Source organism: Phocoena sinus, chromosome 4, assembly GCF_008692025.1.
Source record: "Phocoena sinus isolate mPhoSin1 chromosome 4, mPhoSin1.pri, whole genome shotgun sequence".
NCBI lineage: Eukaryota > Metazoa > Chordata > Mammalia > Artiodactyla > Phocoenidae > Phocoena > Phocoena sinus.
Window position 1 is genome coordinate 31852608 of NC_045766.1, and position 13726 is coordinate 31866333.

The 13726-nt window shown below is 33.3% G+C and overlaps 1 long non-coding RNA gene across 2 annotated transcripts in view; it reads left to right on the forward strand.

Annotated features, from left to right (window-relative positions):
• LOC116753270 overlaps positions 1-10109 on the forward strand; it is a 59626-nt gene extending 49517 nt beyond the window's left edge. For both annotated transcript variants that reach the window (XR_004349728.1, XR_004349729.1), the window contains exon 3: positions 10048-10109. This is a non-coding gene — a long non-coding RNA (uncharacterized LOC116753270). The remainder of the gene's footprint in view (positions 1-10047) is intronic.
• The last annotated feature ends 3617 nt before the right edge of the window (positions 10110-13726 follow it).

Sequence of the window (13726 nt, forward strand, 5' to 3'; positions counted from 1 at the left end):
AAAGCAAATATTAACAAACATAAAAGAAGAAATTGACCGTAATATAATAATAGTAGGGAAGTTTAACATCCCATTTACATCAGTGGATAGATCATCCAATGAGGCAGAAAATCAATATGAAAACAGTGGCCTTAAATGAGATATCTAAATGAGATATACTAATATATCTATAGGACATTCCATTCAAAAACAGCAGAATACACGTTCTTTTCCAGTGTCATGGAATGTCCTCCAGGATTGATCGCATGCTAGGCCACAACACAAGTCTCAATAAATATAAGAAGATTGCAATTATATCAAGCATATTTTCTCATCATAATGGTATGAAATTAGAAATCAATTATGGGAATAAAAATGGAAAAAAAAACATATGGAGACTAAACAACATGCTACTAAAAAACCAATGGGGCAATGAATAAATCAAAGAGGAAAACAGAAAATACCTTGAGACAAATGAAAATAAAAATGCAAATTTTCAAACTCTATGTGATACAGCAAAAGCATTTCTTAATGCTTTTACAGGGAACTTTATAGTGATAAGGTCTACCTCAAGAAACAAAAGAAATATCAAATAAATAACCTAACCTATCATCTAAAAGAATTAGAAAAAAAAGAACAAATGAAGCCCAAAGTCAGTAGAAGGAAGGAAATAGCAAAGATCAGAGCAGAAATGAGACCAAAAAATAAAAATAAAAAAGATCAATGAAACCAAGAGCTGGCTTTTTGAAAAGATAAACCAAATTGATAAACCTTTAGCCAAGCTCATTAAGAAAAGAAGAGAGAACTCAAATAAAATTAGAAATGAAAGAGGAAAAACTACAGCCAATGTCAAAGAATCATAAATAAGCATAAGAGAATACTACCAATAACAAATAGGATTACCTAAAAATATGGACAAATTCCTAGAAACATACAATCTTCCAAGACTGATAAGGAAGAAGTAATCTGAACAGACTGATTACTAGTATTGAAAGTGAATCAGTAACCAAAATCTCCCAACAAACAAAAGTCCAGAATCAGATCACTTCACAGAGGAATTCTACCAAACATTTAAAGAAGAGTTAATATATCCTTGTCAAAATATTCCAAAAAATTGGAGAGGAGGGAATGCTCCCAAACTCATTCTATGAGGCCAACATTACCCTGATTCCAAAATCAGACAAAGACACTATTTTAAAAAAAGAAAGTTAAAAGCCAACATTCCTGATGAGCATAAATGCAAAAAATCCTCAACAAAATATTACCAAACCAAATTCAACAATACATAAAAAGGATCATACAGCATGATCGAGTGGGATTTATTCCAGGGATGCAAGGATGGTTCAATATCTACAAATCAATCAGTGTGATGCACTACATTAAGAAAATGAAGGATAAAAATCACATGATCATCTCAGTAGATGCAGAAAAAAACGTTTAACAAAGTTCAACATCCGTTCGTGATAAAAACTCTCCACAAACTTTGTATAGAGGAAACATATTTTAACAAAAGAAAGACCACTTATGATAAAACCACAGTTAACATCATACTCAATAGTGAAAAGCTGAAAGCTTTACCTCTAAGATCAGGAATGAGACAAGGATGACCACTCTCACCACTTCTATTTAACATAGTATCAGAAGTCCTAGCCACATCAAACAGACAAGAAAAAGAAATAAAAAGCATCCAAATTGGAAGGAAAGGAGTAAAACCATCACTATTTGCAGATGACATGATACTATATATAGAAAACACTAAAGCTGCCACCAAAAGACTATTAAAACTAATAAATGAATTCAGTAAATTTGAAAGATACAAGATTAATATACAAAATCTATTATTTCTCTATCCACTAATAATGAACTATCAGAAAGAGAAAGCAATAAAACAATCTCATTTACAACTGCATCAGAGAATAAAATACCTAGAAATAAATTTAACCAAGGAAGTGAAAGACCTATACTCTGAAAACTATAAGATATTGATGAATAAAATTGAAGATTATACAAAGAAATGGAAAGATATCCTGTGTTCATGGACTGAAGAATATTGTTAAAATGTCTATACTACCCAAAGCAATCTATAGATTTAATGTAATCCCTATCTAAATACCTATGACATTTTTAACAGAACTAGGACAAATAATGCTAAAATTTGTATTGAACCACACACAAAAAAGTGAAAGCAAAAAAGAACACAACTTGAGGTATTACATTTCCTGATTTCACATTATACAACAAAGATACAATAATCAAAACAGTATGATACTGGCACAAAAATAGACACAAAAGTCAATGGAACAGAATAGACAGCCCAGATGAATTTGTGGTCAACTAATCTATGACAAAGGAGGCAAGAATATACAATAGGGAAAGACAGTCTTTTCAATAAGTGGTGTTAGGAAAACTGGACAGCTACATGTAAAAGAATAAGATTAGAAAACTTCATCACACCATAAACACAAATAAACTCAAAATGGATTAAAGACCTGAAACCATAAAACTCCTGGAAGAAAGCACAGGCAGTATGCTCTTTGCAATATCTTTTTGGATATATCTCCTCAGGCAAGGAAAACAAAAGCAAAAATAAACAAATGAGACCTAATCAAACTTAAAAGCATTTCACAGTGAAGGAAACCTAACCTACTGAATGAAAGAAGATATTTGCAAATGATATATCTGATAAGGGATTAATATTCAAAGTATGTAAAGAACTTATATACTTCAATATCAAAAAATAGATAAATAATCTGATTAAATAATGCTCAGAGGGCCTGAATAGATATTTTTCCACAGAAGGCATGCAGATTGCCAATAGGCACATGAAAAGATGCTCAACATCACTAATCATCAGGGAAATGCAAACCAAAACCACAATGAGATGTCACCTCACACCTGTCAGAATGGTTATGATCAAAAAAAGAAGAAATAACAAGTGTTGGCAAGGATGTGGAGAAAGGGAACCCTACTACACTGTGGGTAGGATTGTAATTTGGTGCAGCCACTATGGAAAAATTATGGCAGTTCCTCAAAAAATTAAAAATAGAGCTACCATATGATCCAGCAACTCTACTTCTGGGTATATATCTGAAGAAAACAAACAGTGGAATATTACTTAGCCAAAAAATGAATGAAATTTTGCCATTTCCAACAACATGGATGGACCTGAAGGGTGTTATGCTAAGTGAAATAAGTCAGACAGGAAAGACCTACTATCAATATATGTTTTCACTTATATGTGGAATCTAAAAAAATTTTTTAATGAATATAACAAAATAGAAACAGAATATAGACAATCACAGATATAGAGAACAAACTAGTCATTACCAGAGGGAGGTGGTGTGGGCAAGATAGGGGAAAGAGACTAATATGTACAAACTACTAGGTATAAAATAAAGATACAAGAATGTTAACAGCCAATATTTATAATAACTTTAAATGGAGTACAATCTACAAAATGTCAAATAACTGTTGTATACCTGAAACCAATATAATACTATAAGTCAACTTCACTTTAATTTTTAAAACTCTACATTTTTTACAAGTAATAATGCATTTTCTTAATCCACTTAGAAAATTACATGAAATTAGGTATTTAGATCTCAAGATCCAAATATTGAAACAATATAGATTATTTATTGTGATTTCAGAAGATCAGTTACAATATTTATTGGGTCAAGAATAATAATTCAAGAAAAATTAAAAGTAAAAAATTAACATACTAATTTATGCCTTAAAAAGTGCAACTTAAAATATATTGACATATTTAAAGTGTGAGAAGGCAAGAGAAGAAACTATTTTTTACAAGAAGATAATTAGGAATAACTCAAATAGCCAAGAATTGTGTGATGAATTAGATAGAAAGTAATGGCAACAAATTTTGGTAGTTAGATGAAAGTAGAGAAAATATGCTGAACAGAGCACATCATCATCAAGAAATACACTGACATTAATGATAAGTTGGCATAGTGGTAGCCAGCATGACTGAATGTGCCCAACCTCCACAGATCTATACATAAAACATACAGAAAGTAAAACATGGATTGTAAGAAATTCTGAAGAGGAACAAAAAATAGCTCTGAAGTCATAAAAGTGTTAAAAAGTAATCTCAAATAAATAGAAAAACACAATTTTGTTATAAAAGAAATGCTTTTTCAAGTTGTAATGCACATTTGCCGTATCACCCACGAACATTGTCATTACTTATTACACGATCTCTCCAAAGCAGCATATGGAAAACTGTTCAGCATCAGACCATTTAGCAAGAAATGCTCTCTCTGATAGCAGTGCCCAGGGACATGTTGCTGATGGATATAATCAATCACAAAGTCCTCTATTCCCAATGTCATGCTTCATCCAATCACTAACTATTATCTGTACTTTTCTTTATGTGCAAGAAAGACTTCATTCTAATTTCCATATTCTAGAAGACTGAGTCATAAAACCTGCTCTTAAGAGACCACAATCCACACTAGAAGAATATTGGTACTTCTACTCTAGGAGGAAAAGAAGTTAAGTGCCACCAGAATTTCTTTCAGGATTTCATAGAAGAGAGATTATTAAATATTCTAGCTCAGTGCCTTGTATACTATCAATGTTTGTCAAATGGATAAATAAATGAATGAATTATAAATCCAAGAATGTACCTGAGTTTCATGTAAATGTATTTGAGATTTTTTAGCCTATATTATGTCTAGAGCACAAGATTTTTTTTTTAAATTGGCGTATATTTGTTTTACATTGTTGTATTAGTTTCTATTGTACAGCGAAGTGGAGTTCCCTGTGCCATACAGCAGGTTCTCATTCATTATCTATTTCATACATATTAGTGTATATATGTTAGTCCCAATCTCCCAGTTCATCCCACCTCCTCTTTCCCCCTTGGTGTCCATACGTTTGTTCTCTACATCTGTGTCTCTATTTCTGCCTTGCGAACTGGTTCATCTGTACCATTTTTCTAGATTCCACAAATATGCATTAATATACGATATTTGTTTTTCTCTTTCTGACTTCATTCTGTATGACAGTCTCTAGGTACATCCACATGTCTACAAATGACCCAATTTCGTTCCTTTCTATGGCTGAGTAATATTCCATTGTGTATATGTACCACATCTTCTTTATCCATTCGTCTGTCGGTGGGCATTTAGATTGCTTCCATGACCTGACTATTGTAAACAGTAAAGCACAAGATTTAGCGTTAGCTCTACATTATGTACATATATGTGCATAAAAATGATGTCATGCAAACTTTTAAGAGTAACACTGCTTTTATCATGCTTGGGCTAATTACTAAATGTAAGCATCACATGTGTGATTTCATGCACTTTGATCACATGTTATCTTAGTTTTAATTACTTAAGACTTTAAACGTCATAATTTTCCCTTTTTTTTTCTTCAAAGATTCTCCTATCTCCTGGTTGTCCTCCCACCCTCTGGCCTCATGTTCTTCGTCTCTTTTGTGGCCTTCCCTTCTTCCATCTATGCCTTTTATTTTGTTCTTGCCAGGGTTCTGTCTTTGGGTTTTTACTCTCTTCATTGTACATTTTGCTCTAAGTGAAACATCCAACCCCATGGGTTCAGTGACCCATCCTTATACTATTTCCACATCTAGTTTCCCAGGTTAGGCATATTTCCTAAGCTGAAATCCATGCATCCAATTCTATACTGGAAGCTACACCTGGGTGACATGACACACAGGCACCTCAGATGGACTAGTTCAATATCACTTCTCTGATTTTTCTATCTCATGCTTACTTCCTCACCATCACATCAGGATCCATTCTACACACCACTGAGAGACTGATCTTTGGAAAGCTAGTCTGATTTTGTTACTTCCCAATTGAAAATAACTTAAAAAATAATGAGTATGTTACATGTTGGCATTTATGATCTGGGTCCTGACCTTTCTGCCCTCATCTTTGATAATACTTCTTATTCTCTATAAACCAACCATTAGTGAATTTTAAGGTTTCTAGAATGCCTTCTTTGGGTTCATGCCATTACAAATGTTTCTTTCTCTTCCCTTTCTCTCTTCATCTGATTAATACCTACTCATACATTAAGTATTTCTCCTAGGATATCTTCTTCAGAAAGTCTTCCTTAACTATTGCAATCTTCTATATATGGCACCAGATTTAGTAGACAGATTGTAATCTTTGTTGTTGGTATAAGTGTTCAATTTAAGGCTTTGAAGACCTTTTTGGCTATTGGGAAAATTGAATGAAAAGATAATATGGATTAAAATGTTCATAGCTATATATGTTAGTGGTTAAGAGCTACTGATCTAAAGACAGGAGTTTTAATCCTGTCAATTACCAGTTTGGTGACCTTAAGCAAGGATTTTTTTTTTCTTTTTAACCTCTCAGTTTTCTGTTCTCTGAAGTGAATATTATTAACTGCTTCACTGGGGTTTTATCATATTAAATGAGATATTAAATGTAAAGCACATTATATCACATGGAAGTAGAAAATTATCCTAGAAAAGCCCTTCAAATCATCTAGTAAGTCCATTATATATAATTTTTAATATTTTTGAAAGGTATAGTCTGAAAAAAGGTATAGTCTGTAGTCATTTATGAATAAAATGATATGGTATCTGTGATTTGCCTCAAAATAATCCAGTGAAGAGAAAAATCAGAGGTGTGATAAAGTAGATGAAATACGGTTATTTATGAGTTGCTAACGACTGAAGTTTCGTGATGGGTACCTGGAGCGTTCTTAACACAATAGTGTCTATACAATATGATATTTTCCAGAATAAAGTTCTGTTTAAAAAGTATACTATTACTTGTAATACATATATACTTTATATTTCAGTGCCTAAGTATGCACAATTTCTTTTATCAGGATCAATTGAAATGTTGGCTTGCATGTAGGAATCCCACTGCATGAAAAGTATATATCTTTGACTGGAATCATTCTTTGTAAAATGAGAAGCTCACACTCTGAAAGGTGTGAGGGAGCTGAAATGATTAAGGGAGCAAGAGATTCAGGACTCCAATCTCATGTTTACTTCAAGGACATATGCCATTATTTTCTCTGGCTGGCAGATGTACCCAGAGTATTTAAATTACTTCTATGTCTTTTTTTCAATGAGCATAAACATTTGAATTCATGTAATATAAATGCATGTATGATATGACATCAGAGTATACAGTTATAGATAGCAGAATTGCATTTTTTCCATATTGGATTTGCAACTGCTCTAAATTTTATACATGTGGTCCCTTATAAAATTAATGTAGAATTCATGTCAATTTTATAATCATTAAAGGGTAATTTTTCCATTTATAGTAAATACCTATACAGCACTACATAAAGGAAGAAGATTTTGGGGACTTCCCTGGCATTCCAGTGGTTAGGACTCCACGCTTCCTCTGCGGGGGGCATGGATTTGATCCCTGGTCAGGGAACTAAGATCCCGCATGCCACACGGTGTAGCCAAAAACAGAAAAAAAAAAAAAAAAAAAAAAGAAGAAGAAGATTTTAATTGTGTATCAGGAGTATGTAGTTTTAAGCTTGGTTTCAAGTTTTCCTACCTGCCTGGCCATAAGCATATCACTTAAACCCTGAGCCTCAGTTTCTTGATCTGTCAAGTGGATGTCCTAATGTCTCATTTTCAGTGTTGCTTTCAGGAGTAAACAAAAGAGAGTGAGCTCTCCAATAACTGGTGCTGGGAAAACTGGACAGCTACATGTAAAAGAATGAAATCAGAACATTTTCTCACATGATATACAAAAGTAAATGCAAAATAGATTAAAGACCTAAATGTAAGGCCAGAAACCATAAAAATTCTAGGAGAAAACTTAGGTGGTACACTCTTTGACATAGGTCTTAGCAATATCTTTTCGCATATGTCTCCTCAAGCAAGGGAAACAAAAGCAAAAATAAATGAATGGGAACTAATTAAACTCAAACCGCTTTTGCACTTCAAGGAAACCATCAACAAAATAAAAAGACAACCTACTGAATGAGAGAAATATTTGCAAATTATGTGTCTGATAAGTGGTTAATATCTAAAATATATAAAGAGCTCATACAACTCAATATCAAAAACAAAACTCCATTAAAAAATGGGCAGAGGATCTGAATAGACATTTTTCTAGAGAAGACATACAGATGGCCAACAGCCACATGAAAAGATGCTTGACATCAGTAATCATCAGGAAATGCAAATCAAAACCACAGTGAGATACCACTTCATATCTCTCAGAATGGCTATAGTCAAAAAGACAGGAAATAACAAGTGTTGGCAAGGATTTGGAGAAAGAGAACTCTACTACACTGATGGTGGGAATGTAAATTGGTGCAGCTATCTTGAAAAGCAGTACAGAGGTTCCTCAAATGAATGAATATAATAAAACAGAAACAAACTCACTAATACAGAGAACAAAATGGGGAGAGGGGCAAAATAGAGGAAGAGGATTAAGAGGTACAAACTACTAGGTATAAAATAAATAAGATACAAGAAAAGATTGTACAGCACAGGGAATATAGCCAATATTTTCTAATAACTTTAAATGAAGTATAATCATTAAAAATATCAAATCACTATCACCTGAAACTAATATAACATTGTAAGTCCCCTATACTTCAATTAAAAAAAATAGAAAGAGGATGAGAAGAATTAATGTTTTGTGTACCTATCACATGCTGGGCACTGTGCTAAATTCTTTAACATAAGAAAAGGTTCCTCCAGCAGTATATTATTTTCCTTTTTTTAACTTAAGAAAATTGGAGTTCAAGGAGAGTAAACAATGAGATAATCTAGTGCTTTGGAATTAATGGATTTTAATATTCATATCTAAAGAATGTGATGACAGTTCTTTCATCTGATTTAAACCCACAAAATATTCTTTTGATGGTTTTTGTTTCTTGCAGGTTCTTTTCTTTCTGTGGTTTTTAATATTACATTGTGACAAATCTGTGGACTGACCATATTAAACTCTCAGAGGACAGTTTAAATACAGATTTTACAGTTAAATATAGTAAAAATTTATTTGAAAATTTGAGTTAATTGTGAGAATTAATTCACATGGCCTACATGTTATTTGTAAAATAAATGAATGAATAAATGCATGAGTAAATATACCTACGAAGAGTCTGTAACGCTTCTGAGTCTTGAGTATGTACACCTTTATTATTAAGAATTTTATACACATTTTACTTTTCAGAGTCAAAGTTATTTTTAAAGAAAAATTTATGTTCCGTGTAGTCTGCCTTTGTGAAATTTAGGAGGTCTTCGTGCTTGGGAATTTTAGTTAAAATAGGACATAAAGTTTTTTGAGTATTGACGTGCCTATTGGAATGTGACAATTCCCATTTAATATCTGTATTTATTTGCACTTGATGCCTCAATTTACATACGTAGTGGTATTCTTTGGGAGTTCTGTAGCTTTTGGCTTTAAGAATTGATGACTATTTTTGCAAACGGAAGTCATATTCTGGATGCCAAAATAACTGAAATTACTGCCCAGGACTTCTGGAAATTGTTAAAATACTTTAAGTATACTTTTCATTGTGTTTATGAAACCATGAATATTAAAATGGTAAAAATAAAATCTCACATAATTTAAAATTTTCAAAAAGTTTTCCTGCTTTTGTTTGCTCAGTCCTGGATCTTAGAAGCATTTTAGAACTTACACATATACACCACAATAAAGAGTAGAATTTAGCTTGAATAGAGCTTATGTTAACATTAAATCCCTAGATCATTTCTGACCTCAGGTATCTTCTTCTACTGACTCTTTATATGGATTCATCAGCATTCAGATTCCTGCTACTTGTTATCAACCATTTCTCACTACTATGTCCTGTTTAACTACTAACCTTCTCTATGCCCCTTGACCCAAGTATTGAAGCAAATCATTCTTTCTCATCAAGCAAAATATCTTAAAATGCTAGATTTTGCTAACGATCTAGGGAAAAAACACTTAAAATTGAATATCAGACCTCACGCCTCCTAAATTTTCTCTATCTTTAATCTTTTTTTTTTAACCCTTAATCTTGATTTGGAATTTTAAAAATATCACAATGCTGAGTGCATCATTTCTCTTTCCCCAGCAGCAGAGGAAGGAAGATTTGTGAGATGACAGCTGTAATTTCTTTGACTTCCTTAGAAGAAAGCTTCAATTTAATTTAAAGGTACAATATAAATAATATTACCAGTGATCAATGAGTTATTTATCTGTAATTTATATGTCTCTGAAGCCTCCCATGTCCTGAGGAGACTCTTTAGGGTTGCACTATTACTCACCTAAAGACAAATGTAATTATTTTTTCTTCTTCCTTTTCTTCCTCTTCCTCATTTTCTTCTTCTCTTCTTTCTTTTTAAAGCAACTTAATCCTAAAGCTATTAGATATAGCTGATAAGTGTCTTCACAGGTGCCATGGGTGGGGATGAGGAGTGCCCCAAAAAGGAGTGTTCTGGTTTGGGGTACCTAAGCCCAAGCAGGGTAAGGAGGGCACCTTTCCCTGAGAAGAGCCAAGCATAAGGTATCATAACTCAAGAAAGTAAAACAGTGTTCCACATAGGAGACAGTCTGGCATGAAAGGTCTAACAAGGTGAAGAGGGTATTTGTACAGAAGAAAAGAAGGCAGTGGTGCTGGAAGATTGATGATATAAAGGGAGACTGATCAACTAATTAATATATTTAAGATAATAGGAGTCAGCTTCCTCATTGTCACAGAAGGCAGTTTAAATACAGACAGGGAAAAAGTAGAATTAACCTGGTATGGGAATTAGTGATATCAATATGAAATAATGGTTTTCAATATGTAAAGAAAGACAAGAATAAGTATAGATATAAACGTGTGTATCACGTATATAGGTATTTTAAGCACATGTATATATGTGTGTAAATACATATACACACATATATACTCTAGTTCTGTCCACTGAGAGGTCTGGGAGTAGTGACACACTAATAGTCATGAGCACACCTCACATGCAGATCTAAATACCATTCTCCTCTAACAGGAAATAGGCTTGTTGGAGAAAGGACTAATTTTTGGTCTGAGCCAGGGCAATAAAAGATATATGTAGACTATCCTTTTGGTCCAGAAAGTAAGGAAGTGCTCAAAGAATAATGAAGATATGTCAAAAGAGCACAATAGGAACCTTGAATGGTATTTATTGACCAAGCTAAGGAAAAGTTGTGCTTTTGGCCAGTGAAACAAATAAAGAGTCCAGAAATACATACACATGGTGGATTGTTTTTAGACAATGACACAAGATCATTCAGTGTGGAAAGTATAACCTTCTCAATCAAGATGCCAGAACAATTTTATATATGCAAAAAAGGAAAAGAAAAAGAAAAAAAGAACCTCAACCCTTACTTCACACACTGTATTAAAAAGAAAATAATGCAAATGTACATAGACTTAAATGTAGGAGCAAAACCTATCAAACTTCTAGAAGAAAATATAAGATAAACTGTCAGTGAACTTCAGTTTAGTGAAGATTTTTAAAAATACAAAGCAAAGCACAGTAATCATTTAAAATTTTTGAAAAAGTTGGACTTCATAAAAAATTTTCTTCAATGTTTTGAATAGAACTTTTATCTAGAATATATAAAGCACTCCTACAACAACATAATAATAAGACAACCCAAATGGGAAAAAATTGTGGACAGACATTTCACCAATGAAGATGGATGGTGAATGAAAACCATAAATAAAAACTACTACAAGATAACACTACACACTCAATAGAATAGCTAAAATTTTAAATTTTTTTTTTTTTTTTAAATACTGACCATACTCAAGTATCAGTGAGTTTCAGAAGCAACCAGAACTTTTATACACTTCTGGTGGAAACGCAGATTGGTACAGTTACTTTGGAAATGCGTTTGGTATATTTTTTAAAGTTAATGGGATCCAGCCATCCCACTCCTAGGTATTTACTCCCCCAAAATAAAAGCATATATCCATCCAAAGACCTGAATACAGATTTTCACAGCAGCTTTATTGGTAATTGCCTAAAACTGGGAACAACTCAAGTATCCATCAGGAGGTGAATGGATAGACAAATTGGGTATAGCCATATAATGGAGCACTGTTCAATAATAAAAAGTAACGAATTAACAAAATATCTGCTTAATTTCTTCTACTTGTACCATTCCTTCAAATAATTTGGTACTCCCTGCTAATAAAGTAATGGATTACTGATATATGCAACAAAATGGATAAATCTCAAAATTATTATGGTGAGTGAAAGAAGCCAGGCAAAGAAAGAATACATAATTTCATTCATACAAAATCCTAGTAAATACTAACTAATATCAAAGGAGGCAATGAGAACACAATATTATTTCAGTGATGTTCCTACCAAAAATACATAATCAGATCCAATCATGGGAAACTATCAGACAAACCCAAATAGAGAGGTATTCTATTTTTTAAAAATCCTGTAGTCTTCAAAAGTGCATCGAAAGACAAAGAGAGACCAAGGAACTATTTGAAAGACACTGAACTGGGTATATTTTCTGTAAAGGCATTATTGAGACAATTTGGAAATTTGAATGGGTGTGAGGATTAGATTAGACTCAAGAATCTTAGGGTGTATTAGAACTATTAGAACAATTGACAATACTTGAATGGAATCTAATTAGATGTAATAATATGTCAAAAAATATTTCCTGGTTTTAATCTTGTAGTTATGTTGAAAAATGTCCTGGTTTATAGGAAATGCTGAAGTATTAGGGGTGATGGGACCATCAGGTTGGCCACTTACTTTCAAATGCTTCAGGAAAAATGAAATTGTTCTCTGTGCCATACTTGCTGTGTTCTATACATTTCAACAGATGGATAGATAGATATAGATATACAACAATTGTTTGTTATTTCTATACATTCTGTTCACTTTGATCCTATACAGCAATTCAAAGAGTCCTTTCATATAATTTTCAGATTCTTCTGGTAGAAATTCTCAGATTTCTACCATACTGCTCCTACTTGCTTCTCTCCAAGACTATATCTAGGTGTGTAAAAGGAGAAAGACTTAGGTAGTGTAACCACCAAATTAAAGTGTGCCCAGACAACAGACATCCTGAGTCATCCTGAGAAAACAAGGGAGGATGGTCAATTTAGGTTTGTGATGTTGGAGAGTGATATCATTTCAGCCCTGTGTCCATCTTTTGTTCTCAAAGTCAGTGGCACTCTTCTGCAGCTTGCAGTTGTGCTGGCAGTAACAACTGGGCAACCCATAATCGGCTCTCTCTGAATCATTTCAGGGCCTCATGTTCTCTCCTCTATTTGGATCCTGCCCTACTTTGGCTTTCACAGGCATTACAGAAACTCCTGAGATCCGCCTGGCTATGACTCCCATTTGGACCAGTGTCATGAGGTTCCTCCTAAAATGACTCAGCCCTGACAAGCTCCCCAGACAATTTCTACCCCCTAGGGGTTCTGCCCATAACACAAGAGAACATGGAGTGGTCCAGAAAGCTAAATATTGGGTCCTTCTCTGCTTTCTTCTTCTCACAAAATCTCTGGACTTTTGTTACATCAGTGAAGACGTAGTCTCTTTCTTTTGGACATCAGCCTCTCGGCTAAACTTTAATAACACACACGGGTATTTTCTCGGTGTTAAGGGAGAAGATCTACGACTTGATTATTGCACATGGTCTTTAATGTTGTTATATATGAACTAAAGGAATTTGGAAATTACTTCCTCTTGAAAAACCTCCCTTTTGCGATGTTTCAAAATCCTATTTTAAATGCCAGATGTTGAATATTAACCCTT